Raw genomic sequence first — 20,491 nt, 5'->3', positions numbered from 1 at the left:
GTAAGAAATTGTCAAACTGTTTCCCAAAGTGGCTGTACCATTTTGCATTCTTACGAGTAATGAATAATGAGAGTTCCTGTTGTTTCACATCCTCACTAGCATTTGGTATTGTCTTTTTTTTTGTATTTTACTCATTATCTAATAGATATGTAGTAGTATCTTGTTTTAATTTGCAGTTCTCTATGATGTTGGGCATCTTTTCGTATGTTTGACATTTCTATATCTTTTTGGATGAGGTATCTGTTCAGGTCTTTTGCCCATTTTAAAATAAGGTTGTTTGCTTCTTGTTGAGTTTTAAGTGGTCATTGTGTATTTGGATACAAATCCTTTATCAGATATATTTTTTGCAAATATTTTTTCCAGTCTATGGCTTGTCTTTTTATTCTCTTAATAGTGCCTTTCATAGTGTAAAAGTTTTTAATTTTAATAAGGTCCAAGTTAACATCTTCTCTTTCATTGATAATGCTTTTAGTGTTATATCTAAAAACTCATTTCCAGCCAGGTGTGGTGGCTCACACCTGTAATCTCAGCACTTTGGGGGGCCAAGGCAGGCAGATCACCTGAGGTCAGGGGTTCGAGACCAGCATGGCCAACGTGGTGAAACCTTGTTTCTACTAAAAATACAAAAATTAGCTAGGTGTGGTGGTGTGCGTCTGTAATCTCAGCTACTCAGGAGGCTGAGGCAGGAGAATCACTTGAACCTGGGAGGCGGAATTTGCAGTGAGCTGAGATCGCACCATTGTACTCCAGTCTGGGCAACAAGAGCAAACCTATGTCTCAAAATAAATAAATAAATAAATAAATAAATAAATAAATAAAATAACTCATTTCCAAACCGAAGGTCACTTACATTTTCTCCTATTTATCTTCAAAAATTTTTTTTATAGTTTTGTATTTTACATTTAGTTATAAGGTTTAAGTTAGTTTTTTTTTTGGAAAGGTGTAAGGAATATGTGTATATGCATGCACATGGGTGACCACTTGTTTTTTTATAATTTATTTTTTAATTAAAAAAATAAACAGAGATGCGGTCTCACTATATTGCCCAGTCTGGTCTTGAATTCCTGATCTGCCCACATTTGCATCCAAAAGTGCTGGGATTGTAAGTGTGAGCCACTGCATCCAGTTGTGACCAATTGGTTTATACAAATTTTTTCTGACGGGTGCAGTGGCTCACACCTGTAATTCCAGCACTTTGGGAGGCTGAGGTGGGCAGATCACGAGGTCAGGAGATCAAGACCATTCTGGCCAACAAGGTGAAACCCCGTTTCTACTAAAAATACAAAAATCAGCTGGGTGTGGTGGCACGTGCCTGTAGTCCTAGCTACTTGGGAGGCTGAGACAGGAGAATCGCTTAACCGGGGAGTAGGAGGTTGCAGTGAGCCGAGACCGTGCCACTGCACTCCAGCCTAGCGACAGAGTGAGACTCCATCTCAAAAAAAATAAGTTTTTTTCCTATTCTACAAGCATTAATAAGGATGTTCTTAAAAAAACTAAAACAAATGAAATAATTTGTGGGAGTTATTTTTAAATGAGAGTTTCCTAACGTTCTCGAATGTAATTAGAAGCATTGTTCAGAGTGTGGTTTTCCCTTTCAAGAAGATTGATTTTAGGTCATTAGGTCTTAATTGACAAGTGCTTAATTATTTCATACATGTATTAGAGTATTAGGAAGTATGAGCTAAATGTGGCACAGTCATGTGATAGTTTCAGGTTGTAAAGGGGCTTGATAGGAGATTTAAATGCAGAATTTTTCAACTGTCACTAAGGACAAGAGCCTTTGCCACTTGGGTTTTATTATTGTGAAGGGTTTCAACTATACAGATTTTGATCACCCTCTCTAGTGTTTGCTGCTGCTTATTACACTTGTTGAAGACTATCCAGAAGCTTGAGCTGGCAAAAACTGAGTAGGAAGCGCTTCCATGGGTACTGCTGTACTTTCCTGAATATTTTCAATTCTGCCTCAGGCTGAGAATCTTGATTCTAAAAGTAATAGAATGCTGTCCTGAGACATTTTATTCTCATGTAGCGTAAGTACTAATTGTTAGCTAGAATCCTCTTTCACTTGGCTTTATAACTGTCCTGTCCTGTACTTCTAGAATAGCTTCTATTTTCTAAAACATTTTAACCTTAATTGGTATAATGACATCTAAATATTCTGGTCATCTAGGGTATGATGCAAGAATTGTTTAATAACTCTGTGTTTGGTGAGTTTTGTTTGCTTTTTCACCTAGTTAAATAAGTCAACTAGGAACTGTCTGTGTGAAAGCACTTAGATTCTCTGGAGATACATTATCTCCAAATCAATCAATATGAAAGCTCACTTTGTCTTTAATGGGATCCATCTGGTTAATGCTGTGTTTCTTGAGTTTCATAGATTATGAAATCATAAAGCTAAAAGAAAATATGGAGATGGTCTAGTTAGACCCTTTCATTTTATAGCTGAGACTACTTAAGTGCAGAGAGGCTAAGTGACTTGCTCAAGATTGTACAGGTAATTAATGAGTCACACTGGAATTCAGGCCTGACTCCCAGTGTAGTCTTATTTCTGATATTAACTGTGCTAATTTTTTCATTGCAGTTAGTGAAGAAATTATGGATTTATAAGAAGTAAATTTTCTAGGAGGTTTAAGTGGACTTAAGTATTTCTTATAATTGAAATGTGTATATTTCTTTCAGGTACCAGGTGTCACTGGATTTTTATGAGCAAATTTGTTATGTTTCATGTTCCAGATAGAAATCAGCCAATTTAAAAATAGTGGTGAAGTTATTATACCCTATATTTAATGAGCACACATTTGGCTGCATTAAAATGAACCTTAATGTATTTTTTGCACAGCTGAGATAATCTGTTAATATTTAATGCCATAAAGCAACAATGGAATTCTGCTTTCATGTGGTGTATTTATAAAACTAGGGTAGAGTGTTATGTAAAAACTAAAAGTACAGATTAATTTAATATGCATCTGGTGAATTCAGGGCTTGAAGGATGCACATCTGTTGAGAAAACAAATCATAGAACTATTCAGAGTTTCAGCATCTTTAAGTATGTGTGCTTTGATTCTGTTTTAACTGTTTTGAAACAGTCTTTAATGGATTTAGAAAAGGCCATTTGGTCTAAGGAAGCAACTGTGAAGCCACTTACAATGCTATTATTCATTTTATTATTTTTTAAAGCATTTTTATACATTACTATTTTTCTTTCCAATTTATTTATTGGGGAAGGAAGGGGCTAAATGACTCACCATAACAAAATGAGTTTGTTGCAGAACCATATTTAAAAAGAAAGGAATATAATTTGCTGAATTCAATAGATTAGAAATATTTTAAGGCTTTGTCAAAATAATATGCCAAAAAATATTTTAAGGCTCTGAATTCTAATTTGAACTCACAATCAGTGAAGAAATAATCAGTTTCTACTGTGTATTCATCACCATACTAGAGCTGTGGTAATATAGAAATTGAAGATATAGACTATATCTTCAATTTCAAGTTGAAAGAAACAAGACTTAAAATCAAAGGTAGAGAATAACACAGATATGTAATGAAGCAAAAACTTGATCTAATCTGTCAACATTACAGTAATTTAGAGGGGAGAAAATCCAGTGAGTATTCACAATTCTGACAGGAAGGAGATTAAAGTTAAAGTAGTGGATCTCAACTCTGGCTGCTCCTTAGAATCACTTGGGAAAACTTAATCAAAAATCAGATGAATCAGAATCTTGGGTGAGGTGCATCTGCAGTTTTTAAAAGCTTTCCCAGATGTTTGTAATGTGCAGGCAGTGTTAAGAATCACAGGCTTAAAGGCTGGGTTTGATTAGGAAAAGCAAGAAAGTGTGCTAGGCCAGCACAGGGTGGGAGAATTGGCCACAGTCTGTGAAAAGATTAATCCAGTCAAAGCAGTGTGTGCTAGGTGGGGAGGAAGGAGAAATAAGCCTACGGAGGCAGAATGGGGTCTATTTTAGAAGAGTCCTTTTTTTTGGGTGTGTGTGTATGTGTGTGTGTGTGTGTGTGTGTGTGTGAGATGGAGTTTCGCTCTTGTTGCCCAGGCTGGAGTGCAATGGCACGATCTCAGCTCACTGCAACCTCTGCCTCCTGGGTTCAAGCGATTCTCCTGCCTTGGCCTCCCCAATAGCTGGGATTACAGGCATGCGCCACCACGCCCAGCTAATTTTGTATTTTTAGTAGAGATGGGGTTTCTCCATGTTGGTTAGGCTGGTCAAGATAGAATAGTACTTTTCAAAATGTACTATTGACCAGCAGCAGCAGCAGCAGCAGTGTCTCCTGGAAATTTATTATAAATGCAGATTTTAAGGCCCTGCTCCCATACCTACTGAACTGGAAACTCTAGACTGGGGTCCAGTAATCTGTATTTTAACAAGCATGCCAGATGATTCTGATGTACATTCAAAGTTTGGGAACTGCTGTTAAGAGAGGATAATGAAAGTTAGCCAGAGGAAATTAGATTTGATGTGCTCATAAGCAGGGATCCATAGAAGATTTTTAATTTTTATTTTTTAATCATTGACTTATTTTCCATGTATCCAAGGCACGAACCAGCCATGGGCACAGACCAAGAGCCAAGCTGGGATAAACAAGGGTTGCCTTATCCCTGGATGACATGAGATGGACATCACCACATTAGAGGTTCTTAAGCTAGAGAGTAACAGGAAGTATCTGTATGTATTCAAGGTAAATCTGATGGTGATCTGCACAATACTTTGGATTACTAAAAGATATGAATGAAGTGGGCTGGTTGAGGAAATGCAGACATAATCTAGTGGATGTAATCTAGCAGCAGTAAAGGCTTGTTCTAGGGAAGTATTAGTGAAAAAACATAATACTAATAATAGTGATGGCAATTTATTGAGAGTTTACGTAACAAGTGGCATGTCAAATGCATTTTATTCTCACAGCAAGCCACTGAAGTGTGGCTATTCCAGTTTTACAGATCAGCAGATGAGGCAGAGAAGGAAGGTTACTTCTGAAGTTCACACTGCTGGTATGTGGTGGAGCCAGGATGTCAAGCTCAAGAATCTCTGCCTCTAAAGCCTCTTGAAGAAACAGCTAATAATATCTGGAGAGCCACGAGAAAAAGGAAAATACTTGAGTCTGAAAAGTTTTAATCCTACTTGACAGAGAGCAAGGGGATGTCACTGTCGGAAGGGAAATAGTGCATACAGTGGGTAACAAGGGAAGTCATTTAGCCAGTTGGGAACAAACCATCTTGTAAAAGTGACCATGAGGAATAACCGATGGAAATTTTTGTATAGTGCTTTTTCAGTATAAAGTTCGAAGTAACTTTCAATAGTTGAGTTTATAGGTTTTGTTTGTTCTTGCTCATGCTGACTAAATTAGAAGAGTCACCTCATCCCGCTTTTAAGAAGGGTCTTTTAGATTTTAGAGTAAGTAGTCTGTGAGTAAGTCATGCCCAAGAAGCTTATTGTAATACCACTTTTCCCTCTCTAAGCATCTTAGTCTTAAGACAGTTTAAGCCGAGTGTGGTGGCTTATGGAGGATCACTTGAGGCCAGGAGTTCAAGATCAGCTTGGGCAACATAGCAAGACTCTGTTTCTATAAAAAATAAAAAAAAATTAGCTGGGTGTCATGGCATGAGCTGGTAGTCTCAGCTACTCAGGAGACTGAGGCAAGAGGATTGCTTGAGCCCAGGAGTTTAAGGCTGCAGTGAGATCTGATCATGCCACTACACTCCAGCCTGAGTGACAGGGCAAGATGTCTCTGAAACCAACAAACCAACCAACAAAATAAATAAATGACAGTTTAATAAATATTTCAGGCCAGGCACTGTGGCTCATGCCTGTAATCCCAGCACTTTGGGAGGCCGAGGCGGGTGGATCATGAGGTCAGGAGATTGAGACCATCCTGGCCAACGTGGTGAAACCCTGGCTCTACTAAAAATATAAAAATTAGCTGGACATGGTGGTGTATGCCTGTAATCCTAGCTACTCGGGAGGCTGAGGCGGGAGAATCACTTGAACCAAGGAGTCAGAGGTTGCAGTGAGCCGGGATCAGGCCACTGCACTCCAGCCTGGCAACAGAGAAAGTCTCCATCTCAAAAAAAAAAAAAAAAAAATTTCAGTGTTACTTTGTTTTAATTGGGAGGTAATAAGTAGTAAAATACTTAATGTTTAGGTAATTGCTTTCATAAGATGCTATCAGAGCATCCTCTTATTTATTGAGGTAAAATTTATATAACAGAAAATTAACCATTGTAAAGTGCACGATTTAGTTGCATTTGGTACATTTTCAATGTTTCAATGTTGTATAAACATAAACTCTCTCCAAAATATTTTCATCATCCCAAAAGGGAACTTCATACTTTTTTTTTTTTTCGAGACAGGGTCTTCCTCTGTCGCCCAGGCTGGAGTGTAGTGGTGTGATTTTGGCTCACTGCAACCTCTGCCTCCCAGTTCAGGCGATCCTTCCACCTCAACCCCCACAAGTAGCTGGGACTGTAGGCATACGCCACCACACCCCGCTAAAATTTTTTGTATTTTTAGTGAAGATGGGATTTCACCATGTTGGTCAGGCTGGTCTTGAACTCCTGACCTCAAATGATCTGTCCACTTTGGCCTCCCAAATTGCCATGGTTACAGGCATGAGTCACCGCACCCGGCTGTATTATTTTTCTGTAGTTTACTTACATTATTTACATTATTTATACAAACTGTGATATTATACAAAGCTAGTTATTTGAAGTTATTTCTGTGTTAACTGTTTTTATAGACTGTGAATATTAGATGTTTACTTAGGTAAGAACTTTAAGATTAAATAATTTTTTATTTGGCTGACAACTCAGGATTTAGCTGTTTTCATTAAATCAACAATATTACATGCCTTAGTTATCAAAAATTACACAAACAGCCAGGTGCAGTTACTCACGTCTGCAGTCCCAGCACTTTGGGAAATGAAAGCAGGAGGATTGCTTGAGCCCAGGAGTTCGGGACCAGTCTGGGTAACATAGTGAGACCCCATCTCTACAAAAAAATTAAAAAATTAGGCTGGGTACAGTGGCTCACGCCTGTAATCCCAGCCCTTTGGGAGTCTGAGGCAGGTGGGTCACATGAGACCAGCCTGGGTAACATGGCGAAACCTCGTCGCTACTGAAAATACAAAAATTAGCCAGGCGTGGTGATACACGTCTGTAATCCCAGCTACTCAGGAGATTGAGGCATGAGAATTGCTTCAACCTGGGAGGTAGAGATTGCAGTGAGCTGAGATCACACACTGCACTCCAGCCTGGGCAACAGAGCAAGACTCTGTTTCAAAAAAAAAAAAAAATTAGCCTGGCATGGTGGCACATGCCTGTAGTCCCAGCTACTCAAGGAGGCTGAGGCGAGAGGATTGCTTGAGCCCAGGAGGTCAAGGTTGCAGTGAGCCATGATCATGCCACTGCACTCCAGCCTGAGTGACAGAGTGAGATCTTATCTCAAAAGCAAAATAATAATAATACTGGGCTGGGCGTGGTGGCTCATGTCTGTAATCCCAGCAGTTTGGGAGGCCTAGGTGGGCGGATCACGAGGTCAAGAGTTCGAGACCAGCCTGGCCAACATGGTGAAACCCCGTCTCTACTAAAAATACAAAAATTAGCCAGGCGTGGTGGCACGTGCCTGTAATCCCAGCTACTCAGGAGGCTGAGGCAGGAGAATTGCTCGAACCTGGGAGGTGGAGGTTGCAGTGAGCCAAGAGTGCACCACTGCACTCCAGCCTGGGCGACAGAGCAAGACTCCGTCTTGGGGAAAAAAAAATCATAATGATACTACACAAAGATTATTCAGTTTTGGGCTGGGTTTATAGTTTTATAATCTTCATGCCAAACCTCAACATCATAAAATACCTAGCAGAGATAGATATGAAACTGTTTGATCAATAAGTTTAGACAAAAATGTATGCTGACAATTCTGAAGACATTTGAAATTTTATTTAACCAATAGTTTTAAGATGGTGTCTTGCTCTGTCGCCAGGTTGGAGTGCAGTGATGCGGTCTCGGCTCACTGCAACCTCTGCCTCTTGGGTTCAAGCAATTCTCCTGCCTCAGCCTCCCAAGTAGCTGGGATTACAGACATGAGACACCACGTCTGGCTGATTTTTGTATTTTTAGTAGAGATGGGGTTTCACCGTGTTGGCCAGGCTCATCTTGAACTCCTGACCTTGTGATCCGCCCGTCTCGGCCTCCCAAAGTGCTGGGATTACAGGCGTGAGCCACTGCGCCCGGCCTTAACCAATAATTTTAAAGCCAGTGTATTTATTAAAAACTTATGTCTTGTGAACTTGAAAATCAGTTGAGCTTATATACTTAATTTATGAGTTCCCCTTTACTGGTAAGACAGTTTGGTACCTTGTGGCCACAACACATAACAACATACATGTATATATACGTACACACATACATATACACAAAGATACTATAGCTGTTGCTTCAGAACTCTATCCTTGAGATATAAATACAAACTTACCAGCTTACAAAAAAAATGTTGGATCCAAACAGTGGTTTTTATCTCAACATCAGCAGAAAAATAACAGCAGATTTAAAGCCAGGCGGTAAAGAAAATAGAGAAATAGGCTGGTGGCTCATGCCTGTAATCATAACACTTTGGGAAGCTAAGGTGGGTGGATGCCTTGAGCCCAGGAGTTTGAGACCAGCCTTGGCAACATGGTGAAATCCCATCACTATAAAAAAAACACAAAAATTAGCTAGGTGTGGTGGTGCATGCCTATAGTCCCATCTACTCAGGAAGCTGAGTGAGAGGGTCCCCAGAGCCTGGGAAGTAGAAGCTGTGGTGAGCCAAGATGGCACCACTGCACTCCAGCCTGGGTGACAGATTGAGACCCTGTTTCAAAAAAAGAAAAAAGAGAACTTAGGAGCTCTGTAGTTGCAGATTGACCTTTGGGCTCTGAGTTTTTCTTTTCTTTTTTTTTTTGAGTTGGAGTCTCACTGTGACTTAATTTTTGTACACAGTGAAGATAAAGGTCCAAGGCCAGGTGTGGTGGCTCATGCCTGTAATTCTGGCACTTTGGGAGGCTAAGGTGGGCAGATCACTTGAGGTCAGGCTAAGGAGGGCAGATCACTTGAGACCAGCCTAGCAATATGGTGAAATTCTGTCTCTACTAAAAATACAAAACTTAGTTGGGCATGGTGGCGTTCACCTGTAATCCTAGCTACTCGGGAGGCTGAGGCATGAAAATCACTTGAACCCAGAGGTGGAGGTTGTAGTGAGCCGAGATCGCACCACTGCACTCCAGCCTGGGCAACAGAGTAAGACTCTGTCTCAAAAAAAAAGATAAAAGTCAATTTTTTTTTTCATGTGGGTTTCCATTTGTTGAAGAGACCATTCTTTCCCTACTGAATACTCTTGACACCCTGGTTGAAAATCATTTGATCATAGATGTATGGATTTCCTTCTGGACACTCAGTTCTGTTTCATTGATCTGTATGTCTGTCCTTATGCCAGCACCACACAATTGCAATTATTATAGCTTTGTAGTAATTTTGAAATCAGGAAGTGAATCTTCTAACTTTATTTTTCTTTTTGAAGATTGTTTTGGCTAATAAAATGTTATACTGATTGCTCTGTGGTTTGCAGTATTCATTGACAAGGAATTTATTTACATTTTCAAATGACACTGTACTGTGTGGTTTGTGTGGGTACCCTTTAACAGGATACCCAGTTTCTTCCTCCCGTCCCTTATGACATTTTTGTGATTCATTTCACTTACCCACAACCTATAATCATGCAATACATTGCTGCTATTATTTTGAAGAAATTGTTACCTAAACAATTTAAACTAAGAAAAGTAAGATTTGATTGTACCTTCATTTCTTCCTTCTCTAACATTCGTTGTTTATGTAGATTCAAATTTTTTATCTATACTTTCTTCCTCTGTGAGGAACTTCCTTTGACATTTCTTGTAAGGCAGGTCTACTGGCAACAAATTCTCACAGTTCTCGTTTATCTGAGAAGGTCTTTATTCTTCACTTTTGAAGGATAATGCCATTGGATACCAAATTCTAGTTTGGTGGGTTTTTTCTTTCTTTCAACACTTTATTTATTTTATTTTTTTGAGATAGAGTCTCACTCTGTCCCCCAGGCATGAGTGCAGTGGCGCGATCTCAGCACACTGCAACCTCCACCTCCCGAGTTCAAGCGATTTTCCTGCCTCAGCCTCTCGAGTAGCTGGGATTACAGGCGCCTGCCACCATGCCCGGCTAATTTTTGTATTTTTGATAGAGATGGGGTTTCTCCATATTGACCCGGCTGGTCTCGAACTCCTGGACTCAAGCGATCCACACCACTAGGCCTCCAAAGTGCTGGGATTACAAGCATGAGCCACCACAACTGGCCATCTTTCATCCGTTTAAATAGTTAATTCCACTCTCTTCTTGCTTGTAGGTTTTGTGAAAAGAAGTAAGGTCTCTAGCAGCAGGCTTTTGCTCCTGGGCTTTTTTTTTTTTTTTTTTTCTGGAAAGCTGTGATTTTTTGTGTGTGCTTCTCTGTCCAGTTTATAGGGCAATGGCTTGCCCTGTGACCTAAGTTCTCTGATGGATCTAAGAGGGTTCTTGTTTTTCAGCTTTTTCATTTTTGTTTGTTTTCCTTGTGAGGATGGTATTGACAGCTTCCAAGCCCTTTACATCTTGGAGCAGAAGTGTCCATATGAATTTTAGGAACAGCTTTTCCATTTCTGCAACAAAGACCATTGAGATTTTGAAAGGGATTGCATTGAATCTGTGGACCAGTTTGTGTAATATTGCTGTCTTAACAATACTGATTCCCCCAATCCATGAACATAGGGCATCTTTTTATTTAGATCTCATTTAATTTCTTTCACCAATGTTTGCTAGTTTTCAGTGTACAGTTCTTATCCCTCCTTGGATAAATTTATAACTAAGTATGTGGGCTGTATGTGGTGCCTCATACCTGTAATGTTATTCTTTTTGATGCTATCGTAAATGGAATTGTTTTGGTTTCATTTTCAGATTGTACATTACTAGTATATATGAAGATATACACAGACATAAAACTGATTCTGTACTGAATTTATATATTAGCTCTAATAGCTTGTGTTTGTGTTTTTAGGTTTTCTATATATAGGATGAAGTCATCTGCAAATAGAGAATTTTATAGTTTCCTTTCCAATTTGGATGGCTGTTACATCTTTTTCTCCCCTAATTGCTCTGGCTAGAACTTGCATTACAGTGTTGAATAGAAACGGCAAAAGAAGGCATCCTTGTTTTGTTCCTGATCTTATGAGGAAAGCTTTCAGTCTTTCAGGATTAAATATAGTGTTAACTGTGTGTTTTTTATAAAATCTTTTTGTCATGTTGAAGAAGTTCCTTTCTATATATAGTTTGGGTGATTTTTATCAGGAAAGGGTATTGAATTTTGTCAAATGCTTTTTTCTTTTTGCATCAATTGAGATGGCCATATGATTATGATTTTTCTCCTTCATTCAATTAGTGCAGTGGGCCAGGTGCAGTGGCTCACACCTGTAATCCTAGCATTTTAGGAGGCCAAGGCAGGAGGATCACTTGAGCCCAGGAATTTGAGACAAGCTTGGGCAGCAAGGTAAGATCCCATCTCATTAAAAAATAAAAACAAAAAAACCCAGTATTACTTGATTTTCATAAAGTGAGCCATCCTGGCATCCCTGGGATAATTCCCAGTTTGTTGTAATGTATAATCCTCTTAATATACGGTTGGATTGGATTTGCTAGTAGTTTGTTTAGGATCTTTTGCATCTGTGTTTGTAAGGCATATTCTGTCTTTAATTTTCTTGTGATGTTTTTGCCTGGTAGTAAGGTATTCCTGCCTTCATAGAATGAGTTAGTATTGTTGCCTCTTTTTTTTTTTTTTTTTTTTTTTAATACTTTGAGTTCTAGGGTACATGTGCACAACGTGCAGGTTTGATAGATAGGTATACATGTGCCATGTTGGTTTGCTACACCCATCAACTCGTCATTTACATTAGGTATTTCTCCTAATGCTATCCCTCCCCCAGCCCCCGACCACCGACAGGCCCCGGTGTGTGATGTTCCCCGCCCTGTGTCCAAGTGATCTCATTGTTCAATTCCTACCTATGAGTGAGAACATGTCTTGCCTCTTGTTTTTTGAAAGAGTTTGAGGATTGGTGTTAATTATTCTTTAAATGTTTGGTAAGGCTGAGTGTGGTGGCTCACTCCTGTAATACCAACACACAGGCAGAGGCAGGAGGATCACTTGGGGCCAGGAGTTTTGAGACTAGCCTGTGCCACATAGTGAGACCTTATCTCTACTAAAAAAATTATATATAAAAAAAAATTAGCTGGGCCTGGCAGCAGCATCTGTAGTTCCAACTACTCGGGAGGCTGAGGTGGGAGGATTGCTTGAGCCAGGAGGTTCAAGGTTGCAGTGATCTGTAATGGTGCCAGTGTACCCTAGCCTGGGTTACAGAGTGAAACCTTGTCTTAAAATAAAAATGTTTGGTAGAATTTACCTGTAAAGCCTTGTGCTCTTGGGCTTTTCTTTTTTTTTTTTTTAATTAAAAAAAATATGGAACGCTTCACAAGTTTACGTGTCATCCTTGCACAGAGGCCATGCTAATCTCTGTATTGTTCCAATTTTAATATATGTGCTGCCGAAGGGAGCGTGGGCTTTTCTTTTTGAGGAGGTTTTTGACTGTTGATTCAATCTAAGATTTGTTTAGATTTTCTCTCTTCTTGAATCAGTTTTGGTACTTTGTGTATTTCTAGGACCCTGTCTATATCACCTAGATTATCTAATCTGTTGGTGTACAAATTATTCTAATTCTTTTCATTTTTAAGGTATGCAGAATTGTCTCTACTTTCTGAAGTTAGTAATTTGAGTGCTTTTTTAAAATCCTGGTCAGTCTAGCTCAATGTTTATCAATTTTGTTGATCTTTTCAAAAAAACAGCTTTTGGTTTTACTGATTTTTTTCTCTTCTTCTCTAACGTGTCTTGTTCATCTCTGATCTGATCTTTATTTCCTTCCTTCTGCTAGCTTTGAATTTAGCTTGCTCTTCTTTTTCTGCTTACTTAAGGTATTGATCTGGGTTCTTTCTTCTTTTTCATTCATTCATTCACTCATTCATTTATATATTTATAGAGATGAGATCTTGCTGTGTTGCCCAGGCTAAAGTGCATTGGTGTGACCGTAGCTCACTACAACCTCAAACTCCTGGGCTCAAGTGCACCTCCTGCCTCAGCCTCTAAGTGCACTTAAAAAAAGTATATTCTGCTTTTGTGGGTTGGAGTGTTCATATTTGTTTAGCTCTAGTTGGTTTATGGTATTATGTAAGTACTCTGTTTCTTTATTGATCTTATGTCTACTTTATTATTCAAAGTGGGTTGTTAAAGTCTCTAACTGTTGTAGAACTGTCAGTTTCTCCAATTCTGTCAGTTTTTAGCTTTATGTATTTTGGTATGCTCTTATTAGGTTTGTTTATATTATTGTCTTCTTGAAGAACTATTATAGCAATATTTAGTGACCTTTGCCTCATAACTATTTTCTTATTAAATTTTTTTTTCTAGAAATGGGGTGTCTAGCTCTGTTCCTGAGACTGGAGTGTAGTGGTGTGATCACTGCTCACAGTAATCTTGAACTGTTGGGCTTCAGCAGTCCACCTATCTCAGCCTCCTGTCATCACAATTTTTATTGTAAATTTCATTTTGTCTGGTACAGGCTGAGTATCCTTTATCTGAAATGCTTAGGACCAGAAGTGTTTCAGATTTTGGATTTTTTTGGAATTTTGAATATTGCTAATACATAATAAGGTATCTTATGAATGAAAAGAAATTCATTTGTTTTGTATATATGATATGCATATAACCTGAAGGTAATTTTGTAGCATATTTTTAATAGTTTTGTGCATGAGACAAAGTTTGTGTATGTTGAACCAACTGAAAGCAAAAATGTCACTTTCTTCTCCTGTGAGCACTTTTTTTTTTTTTTTAAAGAGGCTGGATGTGGTGGCTCATACCTGTAATCTCAGCACTTTGGGAGGTTGCGGCAGGAGGATTGCTTGAGCCCAGGAGTTTGAGACTAGCCTAGGGAACATAGTGCGACTTCATCTCTAAAAAAAATTTTGTTTAATTAGCCAGTTGTGATGAAGTGCACCTGCAGTCTCAGCTACTCAGGAGGCTAAGGTGGGATGATCACTTGAGGCCAGGAGTTGGAGGCTGCAGTGAGTTATGATCATGCCACTGCACTCTACCCTGTCTAAAAAAAAGGAAAGAAGGAAAGAAAGGTGTCACTATCTCTGCCATCCATGTGGACAATCTGTGGTTGCTTGGCATCACCATCATTCCTGACTCTGAATTTATATGCTACCAGTAAGCATTCATTTTTGCCCAGGTAGTCCTATAGCATTTCCCTAATGTTTTCATCTGTAGTTTCATAGTTTTGGGTCGTATATTTAAGCCTTTAATCCGTTTTGAGTTGACTTTTGCATATGGTGAAAAACAGGGATATAATTTCATTCTTCTGCATGTGGATATCCAGTTTTCCCAGCACCATTTGTTTTATATTGATTGACTGATTTGTTTTTTGAGATGGGTTCTCACTCTGTTGCCCAGGCTGGAGTGCAGCGGTATGATCATAGCTCACTGCAGCCTCGACCTCCTAGGCTCAAGCGATCCTCTTGCCTTAGACAAAGTGCTGGGATTACAGATGTGAGCCACTATGCCTGGTCTATATTTATTTATTTATTGAGATGGAGTCTCACTCTGTTACCAGGCTGGAGTGCAGTGGTGCGATCTCGGCTCACTGCAACCTCCGCCTCCCGTATTCAAGCGATTCTCTTGCCTCAGCCTCCCAAGTAGCTGGGACTACAGGTGCACGCCACCACACCCAGCTAATTTTTGTATTTTTAGTAGAGATGGCGTTTCACCATGTTAGCCAGGATGGTCTCGATCTCCTGACCTCGTGATCTGCCCACCTCAGCCTCCCAAAGTGCTGGGATTACAGGCGTGAGCCACCACACCTGTCTGTTTTTGTTACATTTACCCTTTTGAAGTCTGAGAGTTTTTCCTAATTTTTTATCTAGGGCTTTTCTAGTTTCATGTCTTAAATTTAGGTCTTTAAACCATCTTGAATTATGTTTTGTATCTGGTGAGAAGCATGGGTCCAGTTTTATTCTTATGCATTTGGCTACCTGATTTTCCCAGTACCATTTATTGAATAGGGTGTTCTTTTCCTAGTGTGTATTTTTGTTGACTTTGTTGAAAATCAGTTGGATCTAGGTATGTGACTTTATTTCCGGATTCTTTATTCCATTTCTTTGAACTATATGCTTATTTTTATTCCAGTACCATGCTGTTTTGGTTACTATAGCCTTGAAGTATAATTTGAAGTCAGATAGTGTGATGCCTCCCAGCTTTGTTCTTTTTGCTTAGGATTGCTTTAGTTATTTGGGCTCTTTTTCAGTTTCATATGAATTTTAGGATATTTTTTCTAATTCTGCAAAAAATTATGGTAATTTGATAGGGAGTGTATTGAATCTGTTAATTGCTTTGGGAAGTGTAGTCATTTTAATGATATGATTCTTCCAGTCTATGAGCGTGGGATGTATTTCCATTTGTTTGTGTCATCTATGATTTATTTCATCAGTGTTTTCTAGTTGTCCTTATAGACATCTTTCACGTCCTTAGTTAAATGTATTCCTATGTATTTTATTGTTTTTGTAGCTATTGTAAATGGGATTGCCTTCTTGATTTTGTCCTCCACTAGGTTGTTATTGGTGTATAGAAATGCTACTGATTTCTGTACGTTAAATTTGTGTCCTGAAACTTTACCAAATTTATTTATCAAATCTAAAAGTGTTTTTTGTGGAGTCTTTAGAGATTTCTAGATACAAGATTATATCAGCGAACAGGGACAGCTTGACTTCCTCTTTTCCAATTTTGATGCTTTTTTTTTTCTTGCCTGATTTCTTACTGTGGTGAATAGAAGTGAAAATGGGCATCCTTGTCTTGTTTCAGTTCATACAGGAATTGCTTTCAACTTTTCCCCATTAAATATAATGTTGGCTGTGGGTTTGTCATATATGGCCTTTATTATGTTGAGGTGTGTTTTTTTTATGCCTAGCTTGTTGACTTTTATCATGAAGTGATGCTTACTTGTATTGATTGATTTTCTTTATCCCTTGAGATGATCAGGTGGGTTTTGTTCTTCATTCTGTTTATGTGATGTATCACATTTTATTGATGCATCCTTCCAGCACCCTTAAAAAAAAAAAAAAGACGGGTGACGTCACTTTGTTGCCGAGGCTGGAATGCAGTGCCATGATGATAGCTCACTCCAGCCTCTGAACTCCTGGGCTCAGAGGGATCCTCTTTCTTCAAACTCCCAAGTAGCCAAGACTACAGGGAATGGTCATATTAACCATGCCCAGCTAATTTAAAAAACTCTTTATACAGATGAGGGTCCCACTGTGTTACTCAGGCTGTTCTCAAACTCTTTTTTTTTTTTTTTTGAGACAGAGTCTCACTCTGTCGCCCAGGATGGAGTGCAGTGGCGCACTCTTGGCTCACTGCAACCTCCACCTCCTGGGTTCAAGCAATTCTCCTGTCTCAGCCTCCTAAGTAGCTGGGACCACAGGCATGTGCCACCATGCCTGGCTAATTTTTGTATTTTTAGTAGAGACAGGGTTTCACTATGCTGGCCAGGCTGGTCTCGAACTCCTGACCTCATGATCCACCCGCCTCGGCTTTCCAAAGTGCTAGGATTACAGGCGTGAGCCACCGTGCCTGGCTCGAACTCTTAACCTCAAGCAGTCCTCCTTGGCCTTCCAAAGTGTTGATATTACCGGTGTAAGCCACTGCACCCGGCCCTGGCATCTTTTTTTTTTTGAGATGGAGTTTCGCTCTGTCGCCCAGGTTGGAGTGTAGTGGTACAATCTCTGCTCACTGCAACCTCCACCCCCTCCAGGGAGAAATCAAGCAATTCTCATGCCTCAGCCTCCCAAGTAGCCAAGATTACAGGTGTGCACCACCAGATCCAGCTAATTTTTTAATTTTTTGTAGAGACGGGGTTTTGCCATGCTGATTAGGCTGATCTCAAACTCCTGGCCTCAAGTGATCTGCTCGCCTCTGCCTCCCAAAGTGCTAGGATTACAGGCATGAGCCATTGCGCCCAACCCCTGGCATAATTTGTTAAAAAGACTATCCTTTCCGGAACGTATGTTGCTCTTGGTGCCTTTGTCAAAAATGACTTGGCTGTAAATACGTGGATTTATTTCTGGGTTCTCTGTTTTGTTCCATTAGTCTATGTGTCTGTTTTCGTTTTTGTTTTTTAAAAATGTTTACATATGGCCAGGCACTGTGGCTCACGCCTGTAATCCCAGCCCTTTGGGAGGCCGACATGGGCAGATCATGAGGTCAAGAGATAAGACCATCCTGACCAACATGGTGAAACCCCATCTCTACTAAAAATACAAAAATTAGCTGGGCCTGGTGGCATGCACCTGTAGTCCCAGCTACTCAGGAGGTTGAGGCAGGAGAATCGCTTGAACCTGGGAGGTGGAGGTTGCAGTGAGCTGAGATTGCGCCACTGCACTCCAGCCTGGTGACAGAGTGAGACTCTGTCTCAAAAAAAAAAAAAAATTTTTTTTTAACATATTTATTTATATTGAGACTGGCCAAGTTTTGTATTTTTGGTAGACAAAGGATTTTGCCATGTTGCCCATTCTGGTCTCGAACTTCTGGGCTCAAGTGATCCACCCCCCTCAGCCTCCCAAAGTGCTGGGATTACAGGCATGAGCCACTGTGCCCAGCCCATGTGTCGGTTTTTATGCCAGTACCATGCTGTTTTGGTTGCTATAGCTTTGTAGTATAATTTGAAATCAGGTAATGGTGATGCCTCCAGCTTTGATCTTTTTTCTTTTTTTGTTCCTTTTTTTTTCTTTTCTTTTTTTGAGATGGAGTTTGACTCTTGTTGCCCAGGCTGGAGCGCAATGCCGTGATCTTGGCTCACCGCAACCCCCACCTCCTGGGTTCAAGCGATTCTCCTGCCTCAGCCTCCCAAATAGCTGGGATTACAGGCATGCACCACCACGCCTGGCTAATTTTGTGTTTTTAATAGTGACAGGGTTTCTCCATCTTGGTCAGGCTGATCTCGAACTGCCGACCTCAGGTGATCCACCCACCTTGGCCTCCCAAAATGTTGGGATCACAGGCGTGAGCCACCATGCCCGGCTTTTTGTTCTTTTTTCTTATTATTGCGTTAGCTGTCAGGTCTATTGTAGTTCCATATGAATTTTGGATTGTTTTTATATTTCTGTGAAGAATGTCATTGGTATTTTGATATGGATTGCATTGAATCTGTAGATTGTTTTGAGTAGTATAGATATTTAACAATATTAAGTCTTCTGATCCAGGATAATATCTTTCCATTTTTTGTGTCCTCTTCAGTTTCTTTCATCAGTGTTTTATAGTGTGTTTTTGTAGAGATCTTTCACTTCTTTGGTTAAATTTATTTCTAGGTATTTTATCTTTTGTTCTATAGCTCTTTTAATTGGGATTGTTTTCTTGATTTATTTTTCAGATCATTATGGTGTATAGAGATGCTACTGTTTTTTTTTTTTTTTTCTGTTGTTGTTGGGGAGACAGAGTCTTGCTCTGTCACCCAGGCTAGAGTGCAGTGGCCTGATCTTGGCTCACTGCAACCTCTGCTTCCCAGACTCAAGCAAGCCTCATGCCTCAGCCTCCCCAGTAGCTGGGATTACAGGTGTGCGCCACCACACCTGGCTAATTTTTGTGTTTTTAGTACAGACAGGGTTTTGCCATGTTGCCCAGGCTGATCTCAAACTCCTGGCCTCAAGTGATTCAGCCACCTCAGCCTCCCAAAGTATGGAGATTACAGACGTGATCCACTGTGTCTAGCTGGTACTGGTTTTTATATATTAATTTTATTGTGGTTTTAGTATGTTGACTTTACTCAATTTATTTATTCGTTTTTTTTTTTTTGAGACAGAGTCTCACTGTTGCCCAGGCTGAAGTGCAGTGGCGCGATCTCAGCTCACTGCAAGCTGTGCCTCCCGGGTTCACGCCATTCTCCTGCCTCAGTCTCCGGAGTAGCTGGGACTACAGGCGCCCGCCACCACACCCGGCTAATTTTTTGTATTTTTAGTAGAGATGGGGTTTCACCGTGTTAGCCAGGATGGTCTCGATCTCCTGACCTCATGATCTGCCTGCTTCGGCCTCCTAAGGTGCTGGGATTACAGGCGTGAGCCACCACGCCCGGCCTGTTTATTAGTTTTAATAGTTTTGTTTGTGTGGGGTCTTTAGGTTTTTCTAAATATAAGATCATGTTGTCTGCAAACAAGGATAATTTGGCTTCTTCTCTTCCAGGTTGTATGTCCTTTATTTCTTTCTCTTATCTAATTCTCTGGCTCGGAATTCCAGAATGTTGAATAAAAGTGGCAAAACTGAGCATCTTTGTAGTTTTCTGTATCCTGAATGTTTTATTTTTCCCTGTTTCATCTGATAATAGCTCTGAGTTTGTCTGTATAGCCTTTATTGCATTGAGGTATTTCATTTCTTTTTTTTTTTTTTTTTTTTTTTGAGATAGGGTCTCACTCTGTCACCCAGACTGGAGTGCGGTGGCGTGTTCTCAGCTTATGGCAACCTCCACCTCCCAGGTTCAAGCGATTCTCCTGCCTTAGCCTCCCAAGTAGCTGAGATTAGAGGCATGCATCACCATTCCCACTAATTTTTGTATTTTTAGTAGAGATGAGGTTTCACCATGTTGGCCAGGCTGATCTTGAACTCCTGACCTCAAATGATCTGCCCTCCTTGGTCTCACAAAGTACTGGGATTACAGGCATGAGCCACTGTGCCTGGCTGAATTATTTTGTTTCTATACCCAATTTGTTGAGAGTTTTTATTGTGAAAAAAATGTTCTGAATTTTATTGAACATATTTTCAGCATCTGTTAAAATGATTATATGGCTTCTGCCCTTTATTCTGCTCATGTGATATATCACATTTATTGATTTGCATATGTTGACTCCTCCTTGAATACCACTTAATCATAATGGTCTTATTTTTAATATAATTAATTAATTAATTAATTAATTTTGAGACGGATTCTCATTCTGTTGCCAGGCTGGAGTACAATGGCACCATCTCGGCTCACTACAACCTCTGCCTCCTGGGTTCAAGCGATTCCCCTGCCTCAGCCTCCTGAGAAGCTGGGACTATAAGCACGCACCACCATGCCTGGCTAATTTTTTTTTTTTTTTTTAGTATTTTAGTAGAGACGGGTTTTTACCATGTTGGCCGGGATGGTCTTGATCTCCTGACCTCGTGATCCAGCTGCCTCAGCCTCCCAAAGTGCTAGGATTACAGGCGTAAGCCACCGTGGCTGGCCTATGTATTTATTTTTTGAAGTAGATTCTCACTGTGTTGCTCAGGCTGGAGTACAGTGGCATGATCTTGGCTCGCTACTGCCTCAACATCCAGGGCTCAAGCAGTCC

At 40.0% G+C, this 20,491-nt stretch overlaps 1 protein-coding gene and 2 non-coding genes across 3 annotated transcripts in view; 1 reads left to right on the top strand and 2 right to left on the bottom strand.

Annotated features, from left to right (window-relative positions):
* Positions 1-20,491, top strand: part of CSNK1G1 (casein kinase 1 gamma 1) — a 211,559-nt gene that overhangs the window by 8,929 nt on the left and 182,139 nt on the right. The window lies entirely within an intron of this gene.
* LOC129014906 (small nucleolar RNA SNORA48) lies at positions 4,537-4,675 on the bottom strand. Its single transcript, XR_008494427.1, has one exon. It is a non-coding gene; the product is annotated as a small nucleolar RNA SNORA48 (small nucleolar RNA).
* LOC129014965 (U6 spliceosomal RNA) lies at positions 12,543-12,644 on the bottom strand. Its single transcript, XR_008494477.1, has one exon. It is a non-coding gene; the product is annotated as a U6 spliceosomal RNA (small nuclear RNA).

This window comes from Pongo pygmaeus, chromosome 16, assembly GCF_028885625.2.
Source record: "Pongo pygmaeus isolate AG05252 chromosome 16, NHGRI_mPonPyg2-v2.0_pri, whole genome shotgun sequence".
NCBI classification, from domain to species: domain Eukaryota; kingdom Metazoa; phylum Chordata; class Mammalia; order Primates; family Hominidae; genus Pongo; species Pongo pygmaeus.
This window is presented reverse-complemented; position numbering and strand designations above follow the sequence as displayed.